Source organism: Phoenix dactylifera, chromosome 3 (genome assembly GCF_051530095.1).
Source record: "Phoenix dactylifera cultivar Ajwa chromosome 3, Ajwa_hap1_PhDact_Kaust_v1.1, whole genome shotgun sequence".
Taxonomy (NCBI): Eukaryota; Viridiplantae; Streptophyta; class Magnoliopsida; order Arecales; family Arecaceae; genus Phoenix; species Phoenix dactylifera.
The window spans coordinates 3,388,037-3,410,442 of record NC_143192.1 but is presented as its reverse complement, the minus strand read 5'-3'; the positions used below and the strand labels follow the sequence as shown (position 1 = coordinate 3,410,442).

Here is a 22,406-nt window from a genome sequence, read left to right as displayed (position 1 = left end):
GTTACTCACCTTGGGAAGGACAAAAAGTATAGTTGCAGAACTAGCCGTTACTGTTCAGCCCGTGTTTGGGTCGGCTCAACCTGTCCTTGGGTCGACCCAACTTTGCCTTGGGTCGACTCAAACATTCCTTGGGTCGACCCTCTCAGTAATTCCAGAGAACCATTTTCTGTCTGTCTTTCTGTCTTGCCTTTGGGTCGACCCTCTCAGGGTTTGGGTCGACTCAAGCTTGGGTCGACTCAACCACTGTTTGGGTCGACCCTCTCAGTAAATCCAGAGAGCATTCTTCAGTTGTGTTTTTGAGGTTCTTCAAGGTTGGGTCGACTCATGCTTACCTTGGGTCGACCCAACTCACTGTTCATTTGTGCCATTTTTGCAGGAGTGTGCCAAATGATTTCTTGATGTGCCGGGGTCGACCCAATCAACCTTTGGGTCGACTCAATCCACACTTTGCTGCATTCTCAAGGTTAGATTCATTCAAATGAACAAGGTCATGTATCTATTTTCAATTAACCAAATATACTGAGAGTAATGAACTTATAAATGAAGTATCAATTTAACTTATGGCATACTCTAGATAATTGCTTGTTAATCATCAAAATAACACTATCATCCTCACATATAGGTGCTGAGTTATAGAGCATTTTTGGAAAAAGTCTATGCTGGGGCACAAAGATGCGCATAAGTGTTGTGGTTGACCCAAGGGGTTGGGATGTCTGCGGGCATTTGAGGATGTCTCATGTGTGTAGTTTGGCATAGTTGCAGAGCAGAGGTATAGAGATGCATGGCAAGACGGCTGCACATTTATATATGTGTCCGAGTGAAAAGACTCAGGAGTGCTGGTCATGGTGTGTGACATGTCGAGGTGTCACATGGGTGTTTGGATTAGGACAACCCTGACCCTATGAAAAATTATCTCCTAGCTACTTTGGGTATGATGTCGAAGGCCTAAACTACCCAAATTTTGAGGACAAAATTTTTTAAAGGAGGAGAGAATGTGAGAATCGGCCTAGTGGGCCTATTCTAGACTGAAGTTGGCAGGGCCAACGGACTTCAATTCAGGACATCAAAAATAAAAGAAGGGATTGGAATAGAGAAACCACGTTCCTCTGCTCGATCCCTTATTCATTGGAAATATGTCTTGGAGGAGCTTCATCTAATCAAACTTTGAACCAGATTACTAGATTTTTGTGAAGTCAAAAAAAAAAAAAATCAAGTTTATGGGCTGATCATGGATGTTGTACAGCCATTGATGAAATACTAGTGGAATTTCATGTTAGTTATTAAAAGAAAATAGAGGCTCAAATGAGTTCAATCTAAAACAAGAGATTTTGAGAGGGTTGAATATGCTCATGAGTAAGTTAATTTAGAGATCTTTTTATTCATTGGTGCATAATATTCTCGAAAAAGATAGATCAATTTCAATTATCTAATAGAATTGTCAAGGGATTCTAGAGTTGGCTTACCTCAAATCAGATCTAGAATATAATAATTTGGTCATATAATGGTACAAATATTACAATTACCTTGTGGCCTTACTTAGAAAGTAAGGATAAAATCTTTGCTTGGATTTTATTCTTTTAAAAAAAGATCTGGGATCATTAAGAAATTTTGGAGAATATTGATTAGAGTTGCGTAGTGGAAGTATGGTGGAATGTAGGCCATCGCTGTTTTCTTCTTCTCCCTTGGTTTTTTCCAGCCATCGCCGGTTGCAACCCACTACACAGGGTTGTTGCCCTTGCCTCTATCGGACGCCACTGTAGGCCACCGTCCACTAGCCTTTCTGTTGCTTGGTTTGATGTGGAAAGGGAGAGGGAGTCTCCCTTGTTTTGAGGAAGGAGAAGAGAGCCCTCTCTCTCTTCTCTTTCTTCTCTCCCTTTCTCTCTCATCTCTCTACTTTTCTCTAGCTCTCTTCTTTATCTCTCTAGTTGGATCAAAGCATTGTGGAAGAGGGATTCAGGAGACTCGATGGTAGGCCCTTCGTGAACCCTAGTAGAGGGTTCTAGATAGTTGAATTTTAATTTATGATTTTTATTTTAACATTAGACGTGGTCCTATAGGGGAACGATCTTCAGGAGAATGTCGAGCAGGGTTCTTGACACCTCGGTTCCTAAATTGAAGCGTGGACTGAGTTGAGTTTGTCACAAGTAGAAGTAAGAATTTTCAGACATTAATCACCTATATATATAAGCTACTTGTGCATCAATTATTTTGCTTTGTGTGGTATACGATGACTGCTTATTATACATTTATTTATTTCGTATATGTAAATCTTTACGAATGAATATATCTTATATTACTAATTCTAAATTGTGTGGACTTTGGTACTTGCATGCATCAAGTTTTGCAAAAGAGTTTGATCTTGAGTTATATTCACATAACAAGCAAGTAATTGAATTGTTTATCTAAATGATGGGTTGTGGTACTTTACTTTGGACTAGCCTTGTTGTCGATACCTCACCAAGGGCCTGAAACATGCTACTAGTTAATGCCCTGCCACAGGCCGAAAATGTGGTACTATTGATGCCCCACATAGGCCGGAAACGTAGTAATATTGATGCCTCGCCACGGGCCAGAAAATATGGTTGTGGTAGTCCAGAGCTAAGAACCTAAATATTATCGAATCTGATATATGGTAATTTGAGATAATTATTTAATGTAATTTATTGCATTAAAAGATGTCTATTTGCTATGACCATTTTATAATTATGGTATTTAGTGTCATAGAATTTATGTAAGTAAAAAATTATATGACAATCTCTTGTTTATTATTATTATAAAGGTGTCGGTGTGTGGGAATTCTTACTGGTCTAGAAAGAAAGCTTATATCCGTCTATTATATATTTTTTTAGAGTCACAAATTGCGCAGAGTCGGATGGCTCATGCATAGAGATCAAAGTTATTAGTTAGCTTATATTCTAATACGGACAAATACTTAAAAATTTTGTAATTGAACAAGTTGATTATTTTATTATAGTGGTTCTATTTAGTTGGATTATTAGGTTATTAACTATTGATCTAAATTTTTGGAGTTATTAGAAATGGTTCATCTTAGGCCTTGTAGGATGTCTAGGTCCTCGTTTGAGGATTCATATGGCCATATTATATCGTTGATCCCGGTGATGGATTTCGGGGTGACACAAAAAGTAACAAAACCAAGAAAAGAAAACGAGAAAGAAAGATCTCATATCTTTCACAACCACACTGCAGTAAAAAGCATTTATACCATTCATAACATGAAGCTCGGTATACTTTAAACAATACTTTTACAAACACTGACCAATATCAACGGCCTGTCAAGGGAGCAGATTCCGTGGTTGATGCCGAGCAGGCAAACATGTTTAGCAGTGAACTATCTGACATGCCAATATCATCAGAGCCTTCCTTCCCCATAGCTGAAATTTCGGCTTGCCAACCATCTTCAGACATCTCAGGAAGGGGAGCATAGCTTTCCAGTATTCGGATCACCAGCCGCATAGGAGGCCTAGAACTGGAGTTAGGGTGCGAGCAAAGGAGGCCAAGCTTTAGCACCATCTCCATATCTTCGGCAATATATTCATTCCCCAAGTTGGGATCCCTTACCTCCAAAATAGTCCCTGCCTTCCAGCACTCCATAACTTTATCTACCAACACTATCTCTTGTTCTGATGCTCTTGTCTCTATTGGCCTTCTTCCACAATAAAGATTCATGATAATAGAGTCCAATGGTACATGCCAATGGTCGGATAAGGCTAGCACGATAGGGGAAGGCCATGGCCTCCTTCCATTGTGAGGAACTAGGGAAAGGCCCTGGCGACGAGCGCCAGTGGCGGATAGAGATCGAAGACAAAGAAGAAGGCTCAGCTTTTGAAAACAGAGGAAAAACAGGGCTTCCTAGGCACTCTGTCAAAATCTGGAGACTACCGGACGGTCACCAGCCTCTAAAGAAGCCAAAGAAAGGGAGAGAGGATAACTCGAGGGAGGTCGGGCCCTTACCTGGTTTTTTGATGAGAATTGGCTGTGACGATAATGAGAAGGTGATCGACATTCGGCGAGGAAACGAGAGAATTACTGGCGGTAAGCTCCGATGATGGAGACATCAGAGCCTTTCATTTAGATGATGGAGCCATCAGAACCACTAGCTCACATCGCATTAGAGATTAACACCAGTTTGAGTTGGACCCCCAGATTGGGTGCACTCGAGTCTGCGCCATTTCTGCTTTATTGCATTATTAGTTGCTTTTATTATTGATCGAGTTATTTTGGTTAGTTGCTTTTGTTATTGGTCGAGTCAATTTGGTTAGTTGCTTTTGTTATTGGTCGAGTCAATTTGGTTAGTCATTGGGTCAAGTAATTAGATCAATATTGGTAAGTGATTAATTGATATAAAGGTCCAAGTTTGGTAAGTAATCAATTAATTGACTTAATCAATTTCAATTGATTGAATTGATGTAAGGGCTCAAATTTGGTAAGTAGTCAATTGATTAACTTGATGTAAGGCCTATATAAAGGCCACCCTTCTCATGAATTTGGAATTGAATGATTAAATAAAAAAATTCTAATCTCCTTTCTGCTTCTTCCTCCTCCTCTATAACCTCTTTTTTCTACATCTCTATAACTTTTTTTCCTGCATCTCTATAACCTCTTCTTCCTTCTCCATCCATTCTTCTTCCCTTTCTGTCTTCTCCCTGCAGCGTTCCGCCATCATTCGATCTTGGCTGCAACTCCGGTGGGGGGAAGAGAGAGGGCTCAAGAAGCCTCTAAATAGAGGCGTCGCAATCGGAATCCGGAGTTACATTGCATCCAGTGAGATCGGGAGGAGGAAGACTCCCATCGGAAATCCTCTTCCTCAACAGGCACGTATGCGGCACATGCCAATTTCTACTTTTTTTTTTTTTTTTTGTGGGTTTTGTGCCAAATCCAACTGGGCCGATCAAATAGACCAGGCCCAATTCCCTTAAAGGGCCTGGTTTTACATTATAGCCCTTTATTTGAAGAGAATAATAGATGTTCGTTTAATCTGGAATCTGAGAGCTCATTCTTACTTGAAGGACATGGCAACATTTTTCTTCAGTAACATTAACAGTTATTTTTCCACGAAATATGGACCGGTGCAAGCATTCTCCCAGGCAGTGTTTAACGTAAGCTAAAGAGGCTGAATGACTTGCTCAGAATTACTTGGTGCTCATAGCAGTTTGTGTTCATCTTTAAATGAGAATAAAGGATGAATATGACCAGTTGATTGGATGTTATTTTAGGTCTCTCAGTGAAGTGAGAAGAGAGGAAATGACAAAATATACCACTTACATTCAAATTCCACTAGTTACCTAAATTCAAGAAAATCAACAACCTTCAAAGGGGATTGGCTCTTTGCCGGTGGATGGAACAGTTTACAAGTGAAACTTATGATATTATGATTCTTCTAATTCTTCAGCATGCTCTGGTGATGAAATAGTGATGCCCCTCCCACCCTTGGGCATTTGCGGCAGCGAAAGATCACCATTCAAAAATTGCATCACTTGGCGCATGGTTGGTCTTGCTGCAGGCACAGGATGTGAACAAAGCAATCCAATCTTTAAGATCATTTCCACTTCCCCCAGATGGTAATCACCTCCCAGTCTTGCATCTGTAACCTCTAGAATTACTCCATTCCTCCAACTCTTCCACACCCAGTCCACCAAATGAAGGTCCTGTGAATCTTGTTGCACTATTGGCCTCCTTCCACAGACAACCTCAAGTACGAAAACTCCGAAGGCGAAGACATCAGTGCTCGTAGTTGCCCTGCCTGTTTTAGTGAGCTCTGGAGCTATATAACCGAAAGTTCCCACCACACGAGTGATTTGGGGATCGCTACCATGATCATACAATGTTGATAGTCCAAAGTCTCCCAACTTTCCATTCATTTCACTGTCCAGCAAGACATTGCTTGCTTTTATGTCTCTGTGTACAACAATCTGCTCCCACTCTTCATGCAGGTAGAGCAAACCTGAAGCCACACCTCTGATAATTTTTAGTCTCTGACTCCAGCCAAGTGTCGTTGGGTTGTTTGCGTCGTAGAGGAACTTGTCAAGACTTCCATTGGTCATGAACTCATAGACCAAAAGGACTTCCCCTTTCCTACGGCTATAGCCAAGAAGCTGGACCAAATTGCGGTGACGGAGCTGACTGTTACTCGCAATCTCCCCAACAAACTCCCTCATTCCTTGCTTAGAATCATGAGAAATCCTCTTCACTGCAATTTCAGTTTTAGAGGTGGGCAGCTCGCCTTTGTAAACTCTTCCAAAACCGCCAACACCCAAAAGATTTTTCTCGGGAAAGCCTTTGGTAGCCTTGAATAGTTCTTTATATGAGAATCTATGAGTTCTATTTTCTAGCTCCCACTCTTCAAGAACCTCAGCATATCTTGCCTTTCTTCTTATTATGTAAGCAATACTGCAGGCGGTTATAGTTATGAACACCACTACTCCTAAGGACAGCCAAATTATCAAAGATGATAGGTTTCTTCTATGCTTTTTCAAAGGAAGTGAAGGAAGGCTGGACAGGTTGAGGGCAGCCGCTTGCCCATTCATCTTAAAGCTCCAACCCAGAACATAATGGGATGTTAGAATGGAGCCTGTAGAAGAAGAGAAGCCAATATACATGGTTTCTAAAATTACCGAGGAGAGATTAACGAAAGAAGACAGCAATGGATGGCTTGGTTTTGGCACACTGATGGGGGATATTGTTACATTTAGCTTCTTCTCTGGATTGCTATAATCTACCCACACCTGCATAGGTTCCCCGCTTATAAGGCTGAGTTTCTTAAACTTGTCAATTTTCTCAACGAAATATGATGCCGGCGCGGCGTCTGTCGACCTCAATCCATTGACATCAATTCCGACATGGTTGCTGTCAATATCTCCAAACTCCGGATTAGAGATGGTGTCTAGCTCAACCGCAAGGACATGATTTGATGAATTGCCATTATTGGCAGAGTTGAAGAGACCAAGGTATTGGTTGGGCATAGCCCCAGGGAGCCCCCTGGTCGGAGAGAGCACAAATGCAAGTCCGTGGCCACTCACATCTGGATGTTCGGGGAGTATTGCAAAAACGAAGCAAGTAGAGAAAGAGTAAATATTACCCTCGGAGGTGTTCTTGAAATGCAGTGGCACTTTGTGGAATGCATGTCCTTGCTGATTCCTTGTAGTGTTGGTTAATATCAGGAGACCATTGGGTGTGATCTCTGCTACGCCATCAAGGTACAACTCACTCCTTTGAAATCCATTGTATGTGAATTCATCATATTTGGTTGCTGAGATTCCTGTAAGCAGACATACCACCAAAAGTAAGGATAGTTTTCGATCCATTTGGAGAAGAATGGGGATTTTCTTTTTGAGCAATTCAATGGTTATTTGCCACACATCATGATGTGCAGCCATGGATCTATTCAAACTTGGCGTCCCACAAACGACAGATGAGTTAATTAATTATGGGAGGTGGACATCTCATTGAAGAGTAGAAGTCCTTGGGTGGTTCATCCATCCCCATCCCATTTCACGTTGAAGGATTGTCCAGATTACCGCGTCAGTAGGCAAGACTTGCTTGCAAACGGCAAGTCCGTGTCGACGAAAATGCCAGATCGATCCCTGGGTCTTTCTTTGGCCGACCGCATGCCGTAACTCATTTTAAAATATTCTGATAGATTGAAATATAGTTTATATATATATATATATATATAAATAGAGCCCGCAGAATCAAAAGTTAGAAAATGACAAAGTAATGGAGGAGCGGCTTCTAGTTGGCGCCTCTATTTGCCTTCCGATACACATACACAAGCCTCTCCTTCCGAACGAGTCGATCACCGTTGCTGAGTCTTCCTTGACGAGGATACACTCCGCCCTCAGCACCTGTCTCGCATAAGTGATGCCCTCTCATGTTGCAATGAGCTTCGCCCTTATGACTGTCAAATCGGCGATGCTTCGTGTCACGCCTCCATCTGCGCGAGGCACGTGAGGCACCCAGTGTTCACGTGGGGGCCACATAAGGGGGGAACATGGGGCTCCCCTACCAGATATTGTCCGGTTTCGAGATCCGCATGCGCGCGCACATGCGCCGCTCAGACCCCTCCCCGATTTTATTTTCCACCCAAAACGTGTCTGCAGAATTTGGTGACACCCGCCTCATATACTCAGGCTCTAAAATGAGTCTAATCGATATGGTATATTTCATTCACCCATCATTGGACTAAAGTCGTCCTCGGCTCTGATACCAAATATCACACCTCTGCCTGCGCGGGGCACGTGAGACACCCGGTGCCTATGTGGGGGCCACATGAGGAGGAAACATGGGGCTCCCCTGCCAGATATTGTCCGGTTCTGAAGCCCGCACGCGCGCACACGCGCCGCTCAGACCCCTCATCGATTTTGTTTTCCACCCAAAATGCATCTGTAGAATTTGAAAATATCCGCCTCATATGCTCAGGCTCTAAAACGAGTCTAGACGATGTGAAATCTTTCACTTTGCCCCCAGCAGTGATCAACCTAGAGTTATGGCTTCTGATCACAAAACCAACACATACTTTGTCTCTATCACCTGATGTGCTACCATCAAAGTTCACCTTCAGATGGTCTGGAGGTAGGGGCTTCCAATAGACAAAGGTAATCTTAGGTGCTGTAACAGAAGAGAAGGATTCTAGTATTTCTGCCCATCCTAAATAAAATTGTTGTAACAGAAGAGAAGGATTCTAGATATTTCTGCCCATCCTAAATAAAATTGTTGTAACAGAAGAGAAGGATCCTAAATAAAATTGCTGTGATAGCCTTGGTGATTTCCGCTGCTTGGAGGACTTGAAATGTAGCTTTTTTTTTTTTTTTTTTTTGCTTAAGCGGGCTTTCATACATCACGGGTACGAATACACCCTAAAGAGTCAGAATACAAAATGTCCCGAAGAGCTCCGGGCATCTCTCTCTCCCCAGCCCATAGGGTGCCTCCAGAGTGGCTCGCAACAAACGCGGCCACCCAATCGGCCGCCCCATTGGCCTCACGATATACATGCATAGCCTGTAGCGTAACACCCTCCCTCACCATTATCCAAATGTCACGAAGTAAAGGATGAGCATCTCCGTGACCGACCGGGCCCCTACGAATCCAGCTAATCACCGTAGCCGAGTCGCCCTCCAGAAGGACCGAACTCGCCCGAAGAACTCGCCGCACATAGGACAAGCCCATCCAGGCCGCTCGCAACTCTGCCCCTGGGACAGAGATATCAAAAATCTGACGGCCCCCTGCTGCCACCACATCCGACCTCGGGCCCCTAACAACAAAACCGGCCCCTCCCCTCCTACCACCGTCCAAGACTGAACCATCAAAATTGACCGTCCAAGACTGAAATGTAGCTTTTGCTTGCAATATAGATGGCCAGATCCATGATAAAACAAGCTAATGATTTAGTCAGGCTTACGGAGCACATGCAATGACTCGAAGACTTTGCTTGCAATATAATTATTTTTTGGAGTTTTTTTTGCGATGACTGGAAGGGCACATGGGATGACTCGAAGTTTTTGCTTGCAGTATGGTCAGCACTTGGAAAGTAAGGAGGGGACAGAAAGTAATGAAGGGCCCATGCAATTGTTAGAAGGCTTTGGAAAGATGGAAGAGGACAGAAAGTAGTGACTAAAAGTCTTCGCCTGCAATAAACTAGCTAATTATTTAGTCATTTTTAAAGATACCGTACCCATCCTTCTTGCATCTCGGTAGGGCTGTTAACGAGCCGAGCCGAGCCCGAGCCTCCGCAGGCTCGGCTCGGCTCGGCTCGTTTCACCAACTCCCCGGCTCGGGCTCGGGCTCGGGCTCGGTACCGAGCCCAGTATTGGGCTCGGGCTTGGGCTCGTGAAGCTCGTTTGCCCGAGCCCGAGCCCGAGCGGCGAGCCCGAGCCCGAGCCCGAGCCCGCCCCATCCTCATCCTCGTTCCTGTCTCCGTCGACCGTCGGAGAGAAGAACGAGCAGCCGCCAGCCGAGCTCGGTTCCGACGGTTCGTCGGAGAAGAATGAAGGAAGGAAAGAAAGAAAAGAAGAAGAAGAGAAGAAAGAAGGATAGAAAGAAAGAAACAATAAAAAAAAAGAGAAGAATGACTCACCTCGTCGCGTGCGGTAGCCACCGGCTTCGGCCGCGAGCACCGCCGGCACGGGCTTCTGCCGCAGGCACGGCCGAGGACGCCACGGGCGCCGCGGGCTCGGCCGCGGGCGTCGCCGGCCGCGGCCCGACCATCCCGTGCGAGGGACTCCCCTCCTCTGTCGCAGTCTCGCCGCCGTCGCCGGTGGAGGAGTCGGCAAAGAGGGGAAAAGAGAGAGGGAGGAACAGAGAAGAAAGAGGGGGAGGGACAACCCTATCCAGTCTCCGATCGAAACCTCCAGAACCGAGCTCGGCATCGGCGGCGGAGGGAGGCAGCGAGGCATCGGCGGCGGAGGAGGAAGGCGAGAGGGGAGGGGAAGGACACCCGGAGGGGAGGAGGGGAGGGACATCCGGAAGAGGGGAGGGGAGGGACACCGGACACCCGGACGCTTCTGGAGAAACCCAGAAGAAAGATCCGAAAGGAGAAGAGGAAAAAAAAAAAAAGAAAGAGGAGGTGGGACCGTGGGACTGTGGGAGGGAAGGATTAAGTGATTAACGGATTGGGTTTGGGTTAGCGGGCTAAGTCCGAACCCAAACCAATCCAATTCAATTTTGGAGCCCTCTTTTGGGCTCGTTTGGGCTCACGAGCTGCTCGGGCTCGAGCTCGGGCTCGGGCTCAGATTTAAACGGGCCTCATTTTGGGCTCGGGCTCGGGCTCGTTTGACTAACGAGCCGAGCTCGAGCCGGGCTTTTACCGAGCCGGGCCCGAGCCGAGCCCGAGCAGCTCGGCCCGTTGACAGCCCTACATCTCGGAACATGGGTCATTGTTTTTAAGATATTCTCTCTTTCCTTTTGGTGAGGTGACAAGTACATAGCCCTGCTTTGAATTTTCCCTTCTTTCTTTCTTCCTTGTTAGCTGCCATCTCTACCGTGTCATACAAATATCTGGGACGCGCGTCCACAGATATTGGCTTCTCTTGCATGCAGAAGGCAAAACAAAATTAAAAAAAAATCAAAAAAATATTTGTTTTTAGTACGAGAGCAACGGTAGGAAGACAATTAGCTTTTTAAGTGCTTGAGTTTTGTCTACGATGCATGTTTTGTTTCCTCCCTTACCATTTTTTCGGCATCCCCTGTTCCCACATTATATATTTTATATTATATGTAACATACACATACATATACATATACACACACACACACACACACACACACACACACACACATATATATATATATATATATATATATATATATATATATATATATACACGCATTGTATAGACATATATATATATATATACACACATATATATATATACATATATATATATTTATATTTATATATGCAGGTATATATGTATGTATGTAGGTATGTATGTGGACACATACTCATATATATATATATATATATATATATATATATATATATATATATATATATATATATATATATATAGAGAGAGAGAGAGAGAGAGAGAGAGAGAGAGAGAGAGAGAGATTTGGCTATAATTGAATGGATCTCTACTCAAAAAAAACATAAGAATCTTTGTGTGGCTTCTTCTTAGGATGAAATTCACACTTAATAGGAAGTGATGGCCATAGTGCGCTCTCTGCAATTACTATGAGGAAATGGTGAATCATCTTTTCCTTAGCCACCCCTTATTAATATCTCTAAACATACAATCGGAATCAAAGGGCGGGAACCAACAATGCTCTCTCGTTTAGTGAACCGGAAGCAGAAAATAATTTCTAGGGAACTTCATCTAGTTTGGGATAAGATATTGACGGAATTTGTTGGTGCACTTGGAACTTCTGCATATCTTCCTCAAGATTTCATGTGCAGTGGTGATCCTTCATAAGATGGTCACTCCTTAATTATAGGAAAATTCTGGTTAACACGAGATAGACAGTATTCTAAACAAGTTTTTTTTTCTCTTCTGATATCTCTCTAATTGTATTTCTTTCCTTAAGAAATAAATTAGTTGGGCTTCTAGCCCTCCTCTTCGCTCAACAACACCAGAAACAAAAAGCAGCAAAAAATAAAAAGAAGAATCTCATATCTTTCACCAGGAATAAAAGGGTCTCAGACGGTGAGAATAATCCGATTAAACCATAAGTTCGAGCTGCTCGTCTTCCAATTTTCCCGTATCTGTCCTAAAATGTCAACTTCACGTTCATTTAAATGAAAGAGTAAGGGCAAGCATCAGAGCAAGCAAGCGGAATCTAAATTAAGTATCTATATTTGAATTATCTCATACATCAAGCTGCAGGTGCAGAGGACCTTGAGGTTGACCTCTGCTAGGCAAGCTTTTCTATACTACACTAGAGCAAATTCCTTTCCAACTTAACATTCCAGTTTTTCTTTATCTACTGGATTTCTTTTTTTCAGCAAACTGCAGTGCATTTAGTTGCTGCGGTTTTAGTTTTGAATTGTAGCAACAACCACACTGCAATAAAAAACACTTATACAATGCATTACATGATAACAAAAATCATTTATACCATGCATTACATGATGCTAGGTATACTTTAAACATTGCTTTTACAAACATTTACGACTATCAACGGCCTGTCAAGGGAACAGATTCCGTTGTTGATGCTGAGAAGGGAGACATGGTTAACAGTGAACTATCTGACATGCCAATATCAACAAAACCTTCCTCTCCCATAGCTGAAATTTCGCCATTCCAACCATCTTCAGATATCTCTGGAAGGGGAGCCTCGCGTTCCAGTATTAGGATCACCAGCCGCATAGGAGGCCTAGAACTGGAGTTAGGGTGTGAGCAAAGGAGGCCAAGCTTTAGCACCATCTCCATCTCTTCGGCAATATATTCATTCCCCAAGTTGGGATCCCTTGCCTCCAAAATAGTCCCTGCCTTCCAGCACTCCAGAACTTTATCTACCAACACGATGTCTTGTTCTGATGCTCTTATCTCTATTGGCCTTCTTCCACAAGCCACCTCAAGCAAAAATCCACCAAAGGCAAACACATCTGTGCTTGTAGTTGCCTTGCCAGTCTTGGCGAGCTCCGGTGCAAGGTAACCCAAAGTTCCAACCACATGTGTAGTCTGGGGATCGGTTCCGTGATCATATAGTCTTGCCAGGCCAAAATCACCTAGTCTTCCATTCATCTGATCATCTAGCAGGATGTTGCTGGCCTTGATATCTCTGTGAACAACCACCTTCTCCCATCCTTCGTGCAAATAATAAAGCGCGGAAGCTACACCTTTGATTATTTGGAATCTTTGTCCCCAACTGAGCATCGACTTGGGTTGGTTAAATAGGTACTTGTCCAAACTAGAATTGGGCATGAATTCATAGACCAACAAGAGCTCCCTTTTTCTCCTGCAATAACCAAGGAGCTGTACCAAGTTCCGGTGACGCAAGCGGCCGATGCTAACAATCTCTGCGATGAACTCTCTCATACCTTGTCTTGATTCGTGCGAGACCTGCTTGACTGCAACTTGGATGCCAGTGTTCGGCAGCACACCTCTGTAGACCTTACCAAAACCTCCAGCTCCCAAGAGATGTTGGTCTCTGAAGCCCTTGGTGGCCAAGAATAGGTCCTTGAAGCAGAACCTCTGCGGTCCATATTCTAACTCCCAATCTTCAAACACCTCTCTGAATTTAATCCTACTATTCACAAGAAGGATTATGCCAATTGTTATTATTAACAAAAAAAGTATTGCCAAGATTATCAGCAACCCAATCTTCCAAGACTCTAAGCGCGATTTAGACCCTGTGCGAGGGAGGGATGGAAGACGTGAGAGATCTAGTGCTTTGGCCCTTCCATTCAACTTAAAGCTCCAGCCCAGAATGTAATGAGATGTGATGAATGGTCCTACCGAAGAAGAAAATCCAACATACATAGAGTCTGAGATCAAAGAAGAGAGATTGACATTTGAAGACAAGCGTGGAACACCTGGTTTCGCTACATCAATTGGTGCCAACGTTACATTAAGCAGTCCATCCAAGTGACTGTATTCTATCCAGGCCTGTATTGGTTTGCCACTCACGAGGCTCAGGTTCTTGAACCCACCTCCGTCATCATTTGTGTAATAAGCGGCATGCAAGGAGCTAATAGATTTTGGACTGTTAACATCAATTCCAACATGATTATTGTCAATATCGTTAAATTCAGGGTTCAGGTTTGAATCGAACTCGATGGCCACAATTTGGTTTGAAGAATATGAATTGCTTGAATTGAAAAGTCCCAGGAATTGACTAGGTAAGGCATAAGATAGATCTGCCGATTGTGCAAGAACGAACGCAATTCCATGGCCAAACAAGTCTTCATACTTGGGGATCATTGCAAAGATGAAAGAAGTTGAGAAGGAGAGGGCTTTACCAGTTGTCGAGTTCTTAAAACGGATGGGAGTTGGGAGAAAGGCGTGGCCCTTGGCTGGCTGTCTAGTGTCAGTGAGCATTAGGAGGCCATTGGTTGTGATCTCTGCGATGCCATCTAGCCGCAGTTTGGCAGCACCGAATCCATTGTACGTAAAATCTTCATCTTCTGCTGATGCTGTAGCGAGTGTGAGGATGAGAAAGAAGAACATGTTCTTTGGAAACATGGCTTGGGTCTAACTTTACAGGCCTTCTACGGTATAAGAGATTCCTTCTCTGGTTATGATGTTAATAACATGGAAGTGCCATTGATTTCCCATGCCTATCTACTTCATGTCCCATAAATGCTTGGAATACTGGGAGAGAAACAATAAGTAGTCATGGGCCCATGCCATGGCTAAAAGTTTTAATTTATTTTTTTTTGATACGTCAATGACTAGAAGTCTTTGCTTGCAATATATATAGTTGGCGCTTGGAAAGTTGGCGAGGACGGAAAGTAGTGAAGGCCCATGTGTTGAATAACACTTTTTTTTGGGAGGTTGAAAGATGACTTAGAAGACTTTGCTTGCGATGTGGTTGGCTACATCCATGATGAAACAAGCTATGAAGCAACGCCACATTCACCATTCAATTCCTCGTCTGAGATGGTGCTGATATAATAACCAAGCATCGTAACTTGCACCAATTCCCTCCTGCCATGTTGGATGCAAAATAGAGCAATGGTGCAGCGTAGCATTGTTCTTGATTTAGTCATCCTTAGTGACGTCGGACCCACTGTTCTTTCATCGCTAGAAGTGGGTCGTTGATTTTAAGATAATATAGCTGCCCCTTTGGTAAGGGAACAATCATAGCCTATGCGTGCTTTGAATTTTCTCCCCTCTTTTTCTTCCATGCAGCTGTCATCTCTATTGTGTGTCACAGAAAATTCCGGGATGTGGGTCCATAAATGTTTGCCTCTCTTGTACGCAGTAGGAAAATCAAGACAAAAATAGAGTCAAGAGAAAAATATATTTATTTTCTATATGGAGCAATGGTAAGAAGCCAATTAATTTTCTAAGTGTTTGGGTTTTGAATGCCGAATTCTAACTATTACACTATACGCAATACATTGAGAGTCCGTAACATCCAATATGAGACTAAGCCTCGCATTGGATGGGTCTGGCCCGTTGACCGGCTTGGACTAAAAAAACGAGCTCCTGGCTATGGCATGCGCGTTGCATATGCTGGAGAAGTGGAAGACTCCTGATGGAAATCTTTTTTTCTGTTGAGTCCAAAAAAAAGCCAGAGTCCTAAGCCCGCTAGGAACCTTAGAACTTTTCTATAAAAAGGAACCACCCCATCCTCCCCTTTCTTCATTTCCCCCTACTTTCTAACTGCCAATTGAGAAATCCACCAGAAAATTGATTAGAAAATATCTCTTATTTGGCCTAAATTTTTTTCCTTTTCTTCGACCATCTCTGTCACCAATGTTCACCATAGAGGACCTCACCCTCTACCCTACATCGGCTCCTAGCCAAAGCCAGAGACCTAGCCACCAGTGAGCGAGGTGAGACCTGAAAAAGATCGAGCAAAGGGCCACCTATTTGGCCCTATTTTGACTAATTTTCGTGCCTCTCGCAATCGGCCGGTTGCCACCACTAGTCGCTCTTAGTTTTCTGCTGCTGTCGAGCACTGTCCATCGCCTGCTGCCAAGTCATCGGACCACCACCTAAGCTAAGATCCACCCACCCTTCTTCTTCCCCTATTTTGCCAAAGAAGAAAAAGAAAAAAAAAACAAAAAAAAAAAGACAAAGAGAAGACCCATCCCTCTCTTTCTCTCTTTTCTTTCTCTGTTTTCTCCCTCCTTTTCTCTCTAGGAAGGTACATGGATGCCAATGAAGGGTCCCAGCATTCTTGGTGGACCCCTAGTCAACCCTTGGAAAATGGGCCCCTGATCGGCCTAGTGGCCAGCCGCGTATCAACTTCCAACAACCTCGGTCTCTCCTTCCTATTCTAAGAGAGGCAAAGCATCTCTCTTTCTCTCTCTACAAGATCCATAGATCTCGCTACAGAGGCCCATCTCTATTTCTTGTAGACCCAAGTTGGCATTGGAAAGAGACCTTAAACCGCCTTAGTGCCCAAGAACCTGTCGGACCAATCACCCTAGCTTCTGTTGAGTATCTTTGAAACCCACTATCAATGACCTCTATTAAATAATCTGAGCTTTGATCGAGTCATTGCTTCATGATTCATTGATCGAATCGTTTAGGCCTGAATCATCAGGAGCAGTCATATACCCGATCAAGTGTCCTCTTTTCTTGTTCTTTTAAGTCATCAAATAGGAATAGATTTTATTCTTAGTACTTTAAATAGGTTTAGCTGATTTGCCTAGTGAATTATTAAGGCTCAAAGCAGAAACGATAATGTGAGATCCAGGCTAGATAGGCTATTTTAGGCTGAAGTCAATAGTTTTGGGATAAAGTCGGCAGCCAAATTGACTTCAACAGGGGAGAGTGGAAACAGAGGATCGCGATCGCGATCCTTTCCTTCTTCTTCGCCTCTTCAATCGAGCGCCTGATCGCTCGCCATTGGGGAGAACTCTAAGAGCTGTTCGAATGGCCGTGAGACATCCGAACGACCCGACCGTTTGGTCGGTCATGCTCGCCGCTGCAAGGATTGCGGGCGGAGCAATGACTCCAACCTTAGCCCCTTTGTGATCTATCTATAAATCCCCCTCTTTTCTTCCTCTGGATCCCCCACCAAGCACCACCTACTCCTCTGTTCCAAGCCTAACTGAGCCCTCTCCTCCCTTCTCTGTCTCCATTTCCTTTGCTTCAGGGCTCCTTCTCCACATTTTGAGTGCCGCCGCTACTAATCAGCTGGACCTAGCCCCTCTGTTGAGATCCACCACCACCTCCGTCGACGCTGGTGAACTCTTTTCCCCCCATGTTCCTCAGTTTTAGATTGTCACTAGAGTTCCCTACTCTTGTCGCCCCTGTATCTAGATCTGGACCTTTATTGGAGCCTAGGTACCATTATCGGAATCCCTCTCTCTCCTCCTTTAGTCCTCTTCCCTGTCCTTTTGGAGGCTCGAGAGTCTGGCATGCTCATTAGAAATTGCCGCTTAGTGCTGGTAGACGTCAAGCCCAGCTCGGTGTGGCTATGCCTCAAGATAGAGCAACCTCTATCTTAGTGAACTAAGCCTCAAGCCTTATCATCTCTAGTTTTTGGCCTTCTTCCAGCTGCTGCTCAACTTACTGTTTTGGTGGCTATGCTTCATTACGCCATTGGCAACCACTTCTTTGGTCTCCCTAATGCCTTCTCCACCATTAAATTTTTCCCATGATGACTCACCTACTATTTGATTTTCATCTAGCCTCAATGGCTCAAGTCATAAACTGCCTTTGCTATGTAGACCCCTATCCTAGATCTAGTTGTCAACCACTCAGATTGGATCAGATTTCGAGCACCATGAACTACTAGCTGACTGAACCCGAGCTGAGATTCTCTCTTCTTTTTCTCTTTCTCTCTCTAGATAGGTTAAGGAATCCTAGTGTAGGCGCTGTTTTTCCTGTTGTTCGGATCCAAGTTGACCCAGTTTGGAGTCCTTGAACTGCCCCAGTATTCGGGCAGTAGACCGACCCATTATTTCAGCCTTAGATAGAATTGGCAACTTTTGATCTTCACCTGACCCGTTGAATCCTCCTTGCTCGAACTGACCTGGGCAATCGATCACTATCACCAAACCGACTTGATTTAGAGGCATAAGGTCGTTCTCTAGTAGTATTTAATTTTGACTTCGTTTAACTTCTAAAATAATATTAAAATAAATAATATTTCAATGATATTAAACAGGTGCACCTGACCTATTTGCTGAAGTGAGATTTTAAGCGAGGAGAGGTAAATAACCTAATGCTTTAAAGTGTATTTTCTAAATTTTTGGTAAAACAATAATTATTTGATTAAATATTAATTATGATAGCTATTTTATACTTAGTTAAATGGGTCAGGCATGTTAATGTTATAATTATTTTAAAATATATTATGTGCTATGTTATAAAATTTGAAAAATATGACTCGGCAAATCATAAAAAAATTATTTTATAAGTATGCATTCTCAGTACTGCTATGATTTGATCTGACCCCGCCAATAGAGATTATTCATTGACTCGATCGACTTGTAATCTATGAAAAACTGGTTTCAACACTGCACCATCGGAACTAGAATAATAATATTTGGGATACCATGCCACCGATGATTAAGAATAGTACTTTTTGGCACTTTGTGCATTCTGACCCATGCCACTAGATTATGTTGCCATAGCCTAATTTTTTATTTTTGATTTCTATTTGCCATTTTTTGTAAAAATTATAGTATATTTCAAAAGAAATATGCATTATTTGAGAAATGATTTATTTTTTAATCAATATTTTGTGCTTCTAACTAAATTATTTGACATGCTTTGACCCCATCTGGACTAGTGTAGCTCATTATTATATTTTTCTATTTTTTAGATCCAGATGCATGATTGTTTAGGACTTGGGGAGTGCGCTAGTTCTTTTTAAGATACTTTTAGTTATTAGAGTTTTAGTCAAATTAGTTAGAATAAATTATTTGATAGCTAGTAAATGTTGACTTATGTCACTTTGGAACTATTGTAAGAACCATTAGGATAAGTTCTTAAATAAATAATTTTTTAGAAATTATTATTACTTTGATATGATATGTAGCCTTACATACTTGTATGGTTCACGATACGGATATACAGCGTCTATTATGATCTGGGTTTTTGGCATGATAGATTTGGTGGTATCAAAGCTTAAGTTTAAGATTATTATGGATCGTGATTGAAATAGTCGTATGGAGCTTAAATTTTTGGATTCTTAGGTTCGTCTGAAAGTTTGAGAGATGGGTAGAAATTACACAATGAGACAATTATCTTTGTTTGCTTCTGTTATTGATCAATTTGTGTTATCTTATCTGAATTTTGTTCGAGAGGCCTATTAGAATCAGAATATGCTTGCTAACTATGCTTGCAGCCAAAGTATGAATAAAGTATTTTGAAAGTTTTCTTGAGGGAGCAATTTGTATTTTAGTTTATGATTAAATTAGATTTTGACTAAAATTAAGTGAAGTACTAGCCATGGAATATCATTGTATATTGTAATTATTTGTTTATTACTATATAAGTGATTTTGGAAGTTCAACTTGATATAGGATATTGTGATGTTACTTCTAGCTTGAAGTTAATTATTTTGGTGGCAAGTTAAGATTCATTTATAAAATATTGTTTAAGATTTGGGCTAGAAAATATTTTATGATATTCATTGAAATATTTTTTGAGGATTGAAATCTATATGTGGATCATGCATGAAACTCTTATGTTGAAGAAATATATATATTTGGGATGAGACTCTAGAATTTTTTCTTTGGCTTTACCTGGAATTTAAAATTTTAGATCGTTTCAGTTTACAAGCAAATTAGTATTTTAATTGAAAGTCATTAAGTAAATTTTGAGAATATTGGTGGTTTGAATTATTTTTAAGCTGGTCAACAATAATAACTTTGTGATTTAAAAATATTTTATGATGGTTTTTCTTACTAAGGAGATTTTCATTGTCAAAGAAGAGAATAGTGTTTTAGATTTTGACTGATATGGATATCATTGTACTATTAGTAGGTTTTTCTATCTACTGTGGTAAAAAAAATCTAACATCTGAAGTCTAAGATTAATGGAATGTTGGTTCCTACATTAGTTAATCTTGGATTTGGAATGTTTTAATATAGATCTCTTTTCTCTTAGATTTGTAGCTTATGCTTTTGATAGAGTTCAAAAATTATTATCAATCTTGAAGCATATTTTACGCTCAAATGTTCTACTATAGATAAAGTAGAGTAATTTATGATCATGTGATAGATCAATTAAATTAACATTAGTAGTGTTGCTGGAAATTGGACCCGGGGGCCGCCACGGAGCCAGGGGAGGAGGAGCTCCGCCGCAGGGAGGGCGGACGGCGGTGCGCCGGCCGGCTGTGCCCTCCTGGAGGGTGAACGAGTGAGGGAGAGTGCGTCCTGTCCTGTCCTACAAAAAAGCCCGTGGCCGGGCTCCCCGGCGCCGGCCCTCCGATGCTTAAGTCAGAGGGGGCAAATATGTGGAGAGAGCAAGGAAGAGATATGTGGAGAAGATGAAGAGAATATTGTGCTCAATTGTGTCTGTGCTGTTTACTTGTGTTCCGGTCCCCCCCTTCTTTCCTCCCAGGCTCCCTTTTATAGAAGGATTTTATGTTGCCCGGGAGGTGACAGGGAGTTTGTTCTCTTTTGTAATAATTGGGCACGATTTGGCCCATTAATGGCGTAGTGGAAAATAAGGCCGGATCAGACCGGAACCAGGGAGTTGTCACGGTCGATCGGACCTGTTGGAGTGGTTGAACCGCCGGCCGTGGTAGGCCCGGGGTTCATGGATGGTAAGTGCATTTGTTACCGAGTGAACCGGCGGTCAGGGAGAGCTATATGCTTTGATGGTTCAGTGATCCGGAGATCGTCTTGAGCCGTGTTCATTAAATGACTGAGTGCATCGGAGACTTGAGGGGGTCTCATGCATTAATGGCAGGTCGTGCCAAATACCTGCGGAGATCTTATGCCTTGATGGCTTGGAGATAGCGGCAGGTTGTAGTGGAGTTGTCAGGTCCCTCAGGGGGTTAGGCAGGAGTTGAACATTTGGTCAAGGCAATCGGCTCGGCAGGGGTGCCGAGCCGAGCTGGTCGCCCAATGGGGCGCCCTGTGGCGGGGTCGCTTCTAATGCTTCTGGTCGGCGCCCTTTGGTCGAGCGCCTTCTAGCCGAGCGCCTTTATTTCGCGCTCTTTCCTCTCTGGTCAGCGCCCTCTAATCGAGCGCTTTTCTGGTCGGCGTCCTCTGGTCGGCTCTTTCTAGCCGAGCATCCCTACTTGGTTGTGTTGGTTGGTCCGAGCGCCTCTTGGCGCTCCGGTCGGCACTCTTCGGCCGAGCATCTTTTCGGATCGGCGCTCTCTAGCCGAGCACCCCTCTGGTTGGTGCTCTCTAGTCGGCACTCTTTGGCCGAGCGCCTTTCCGGTCGGCGCTTTTTGGCCGAGCGCCTCCGTGGCGGTATGACTTGGGATTTTTTCCCCAACACTACCCCCCGACTTCCGAGTTCCAGTTGGCTACCAGCTGGAGCACGGAAAGTAGCTTCAGTTGGGCCGTTACGAATTCCGAAAATTTTAATTTATTGCGCATTTTGAATTATCGGACACTTCGAGATGCCTTTAATAGGCGGCGTCTCTTCTTTCCCGAAAATCCTCATTATTGGGACACCTTTTGCGAGGCGTCCTCGCGCCGTGGGCTCATGATGGGGCCGCACGATCCGATGGGGCGCTTCGGCGTTCGAAGCGTTAGCCCTAAGTAAATGCGTCGTTCTGTTTTTTGGACCGACACGTGTGGTCATCTTAACGGGGTGCGGCTTTTCTTTTTGCCGATCGGGGCCGTTGGGGAGGTTTATATAAACTCTCCCCTGGCCCTTCGTCCCCTTCCTATTGCCTTCTGCTTCCAACTTTTCTTCCCCCAGCTTTTCATAGTCCGAAGTTCTTTTCTCCGACATCTTCCTCAGGTCCCCCTTTTTCTTTTTAATCTCTCTCTCTCAATGGGTTCTCTTCCCAGTGAGGTTGTATCTACCATGAGCGTCCTGGAGGTCGAAATGACCGAAGAGTGGTTTTTCCCTCTTCACGGGTTCCGTTTGGAACCCGCCAGGCGTGGGGATCGGGTAACCGATCCTCCGGTAGGCCGGATTGGAGTGTACCTAGAGTCACTCTGGGCCGGTCTCCGATTTCCTCTTCACGGCTTCGTGAATGAGTTGCTGATGGTATGCCGGCTGGTTCCGGCGCAACTCGCTCCGAATGCCTGGAGGACAATGATCGGTTTCCTGTCACTGTGCTTACTGCACGGGATTCCGACCTCTGTTAACGTTTTCCGGCGACTTTTTATTTTTAAGTCGAATCCGGAA

At 43.4% G+C, this 22,406-nt stretch overlaps 2 pseudogenes across 1 annotated transcript; both read right to left on the bottom strand.

Annotated features, from left to right (window-relative positions):
• Positions 1 to 3,267: 3,267 nt before the first annotated feature.
• On the bottom strand, positions 3,268 to 7,683 carry LOC149767865 (L-type lectin-domain containing receptor kinase IV.2 pseudogene; annotated as a pseudogene).
• Positions 7,684 to 12,404: 4,721 nt separating this feature from the next.
• LOC103717031 (L-type lectin-domain containing receptor kinase SIT2 pseudogene) lies at positions 12,405 to 14,840 on the bottom strand (annotated as a pseudogene). The gene has a single exon (XR_015976041.2). The product of XR_015976041.2 is annotated as an L-type lectin-domain containing receptor kinase SIT2 pseudogene (transcript).
• Positions 14,841 to 22,406: the final 7,566 nt, after the last annotated feature.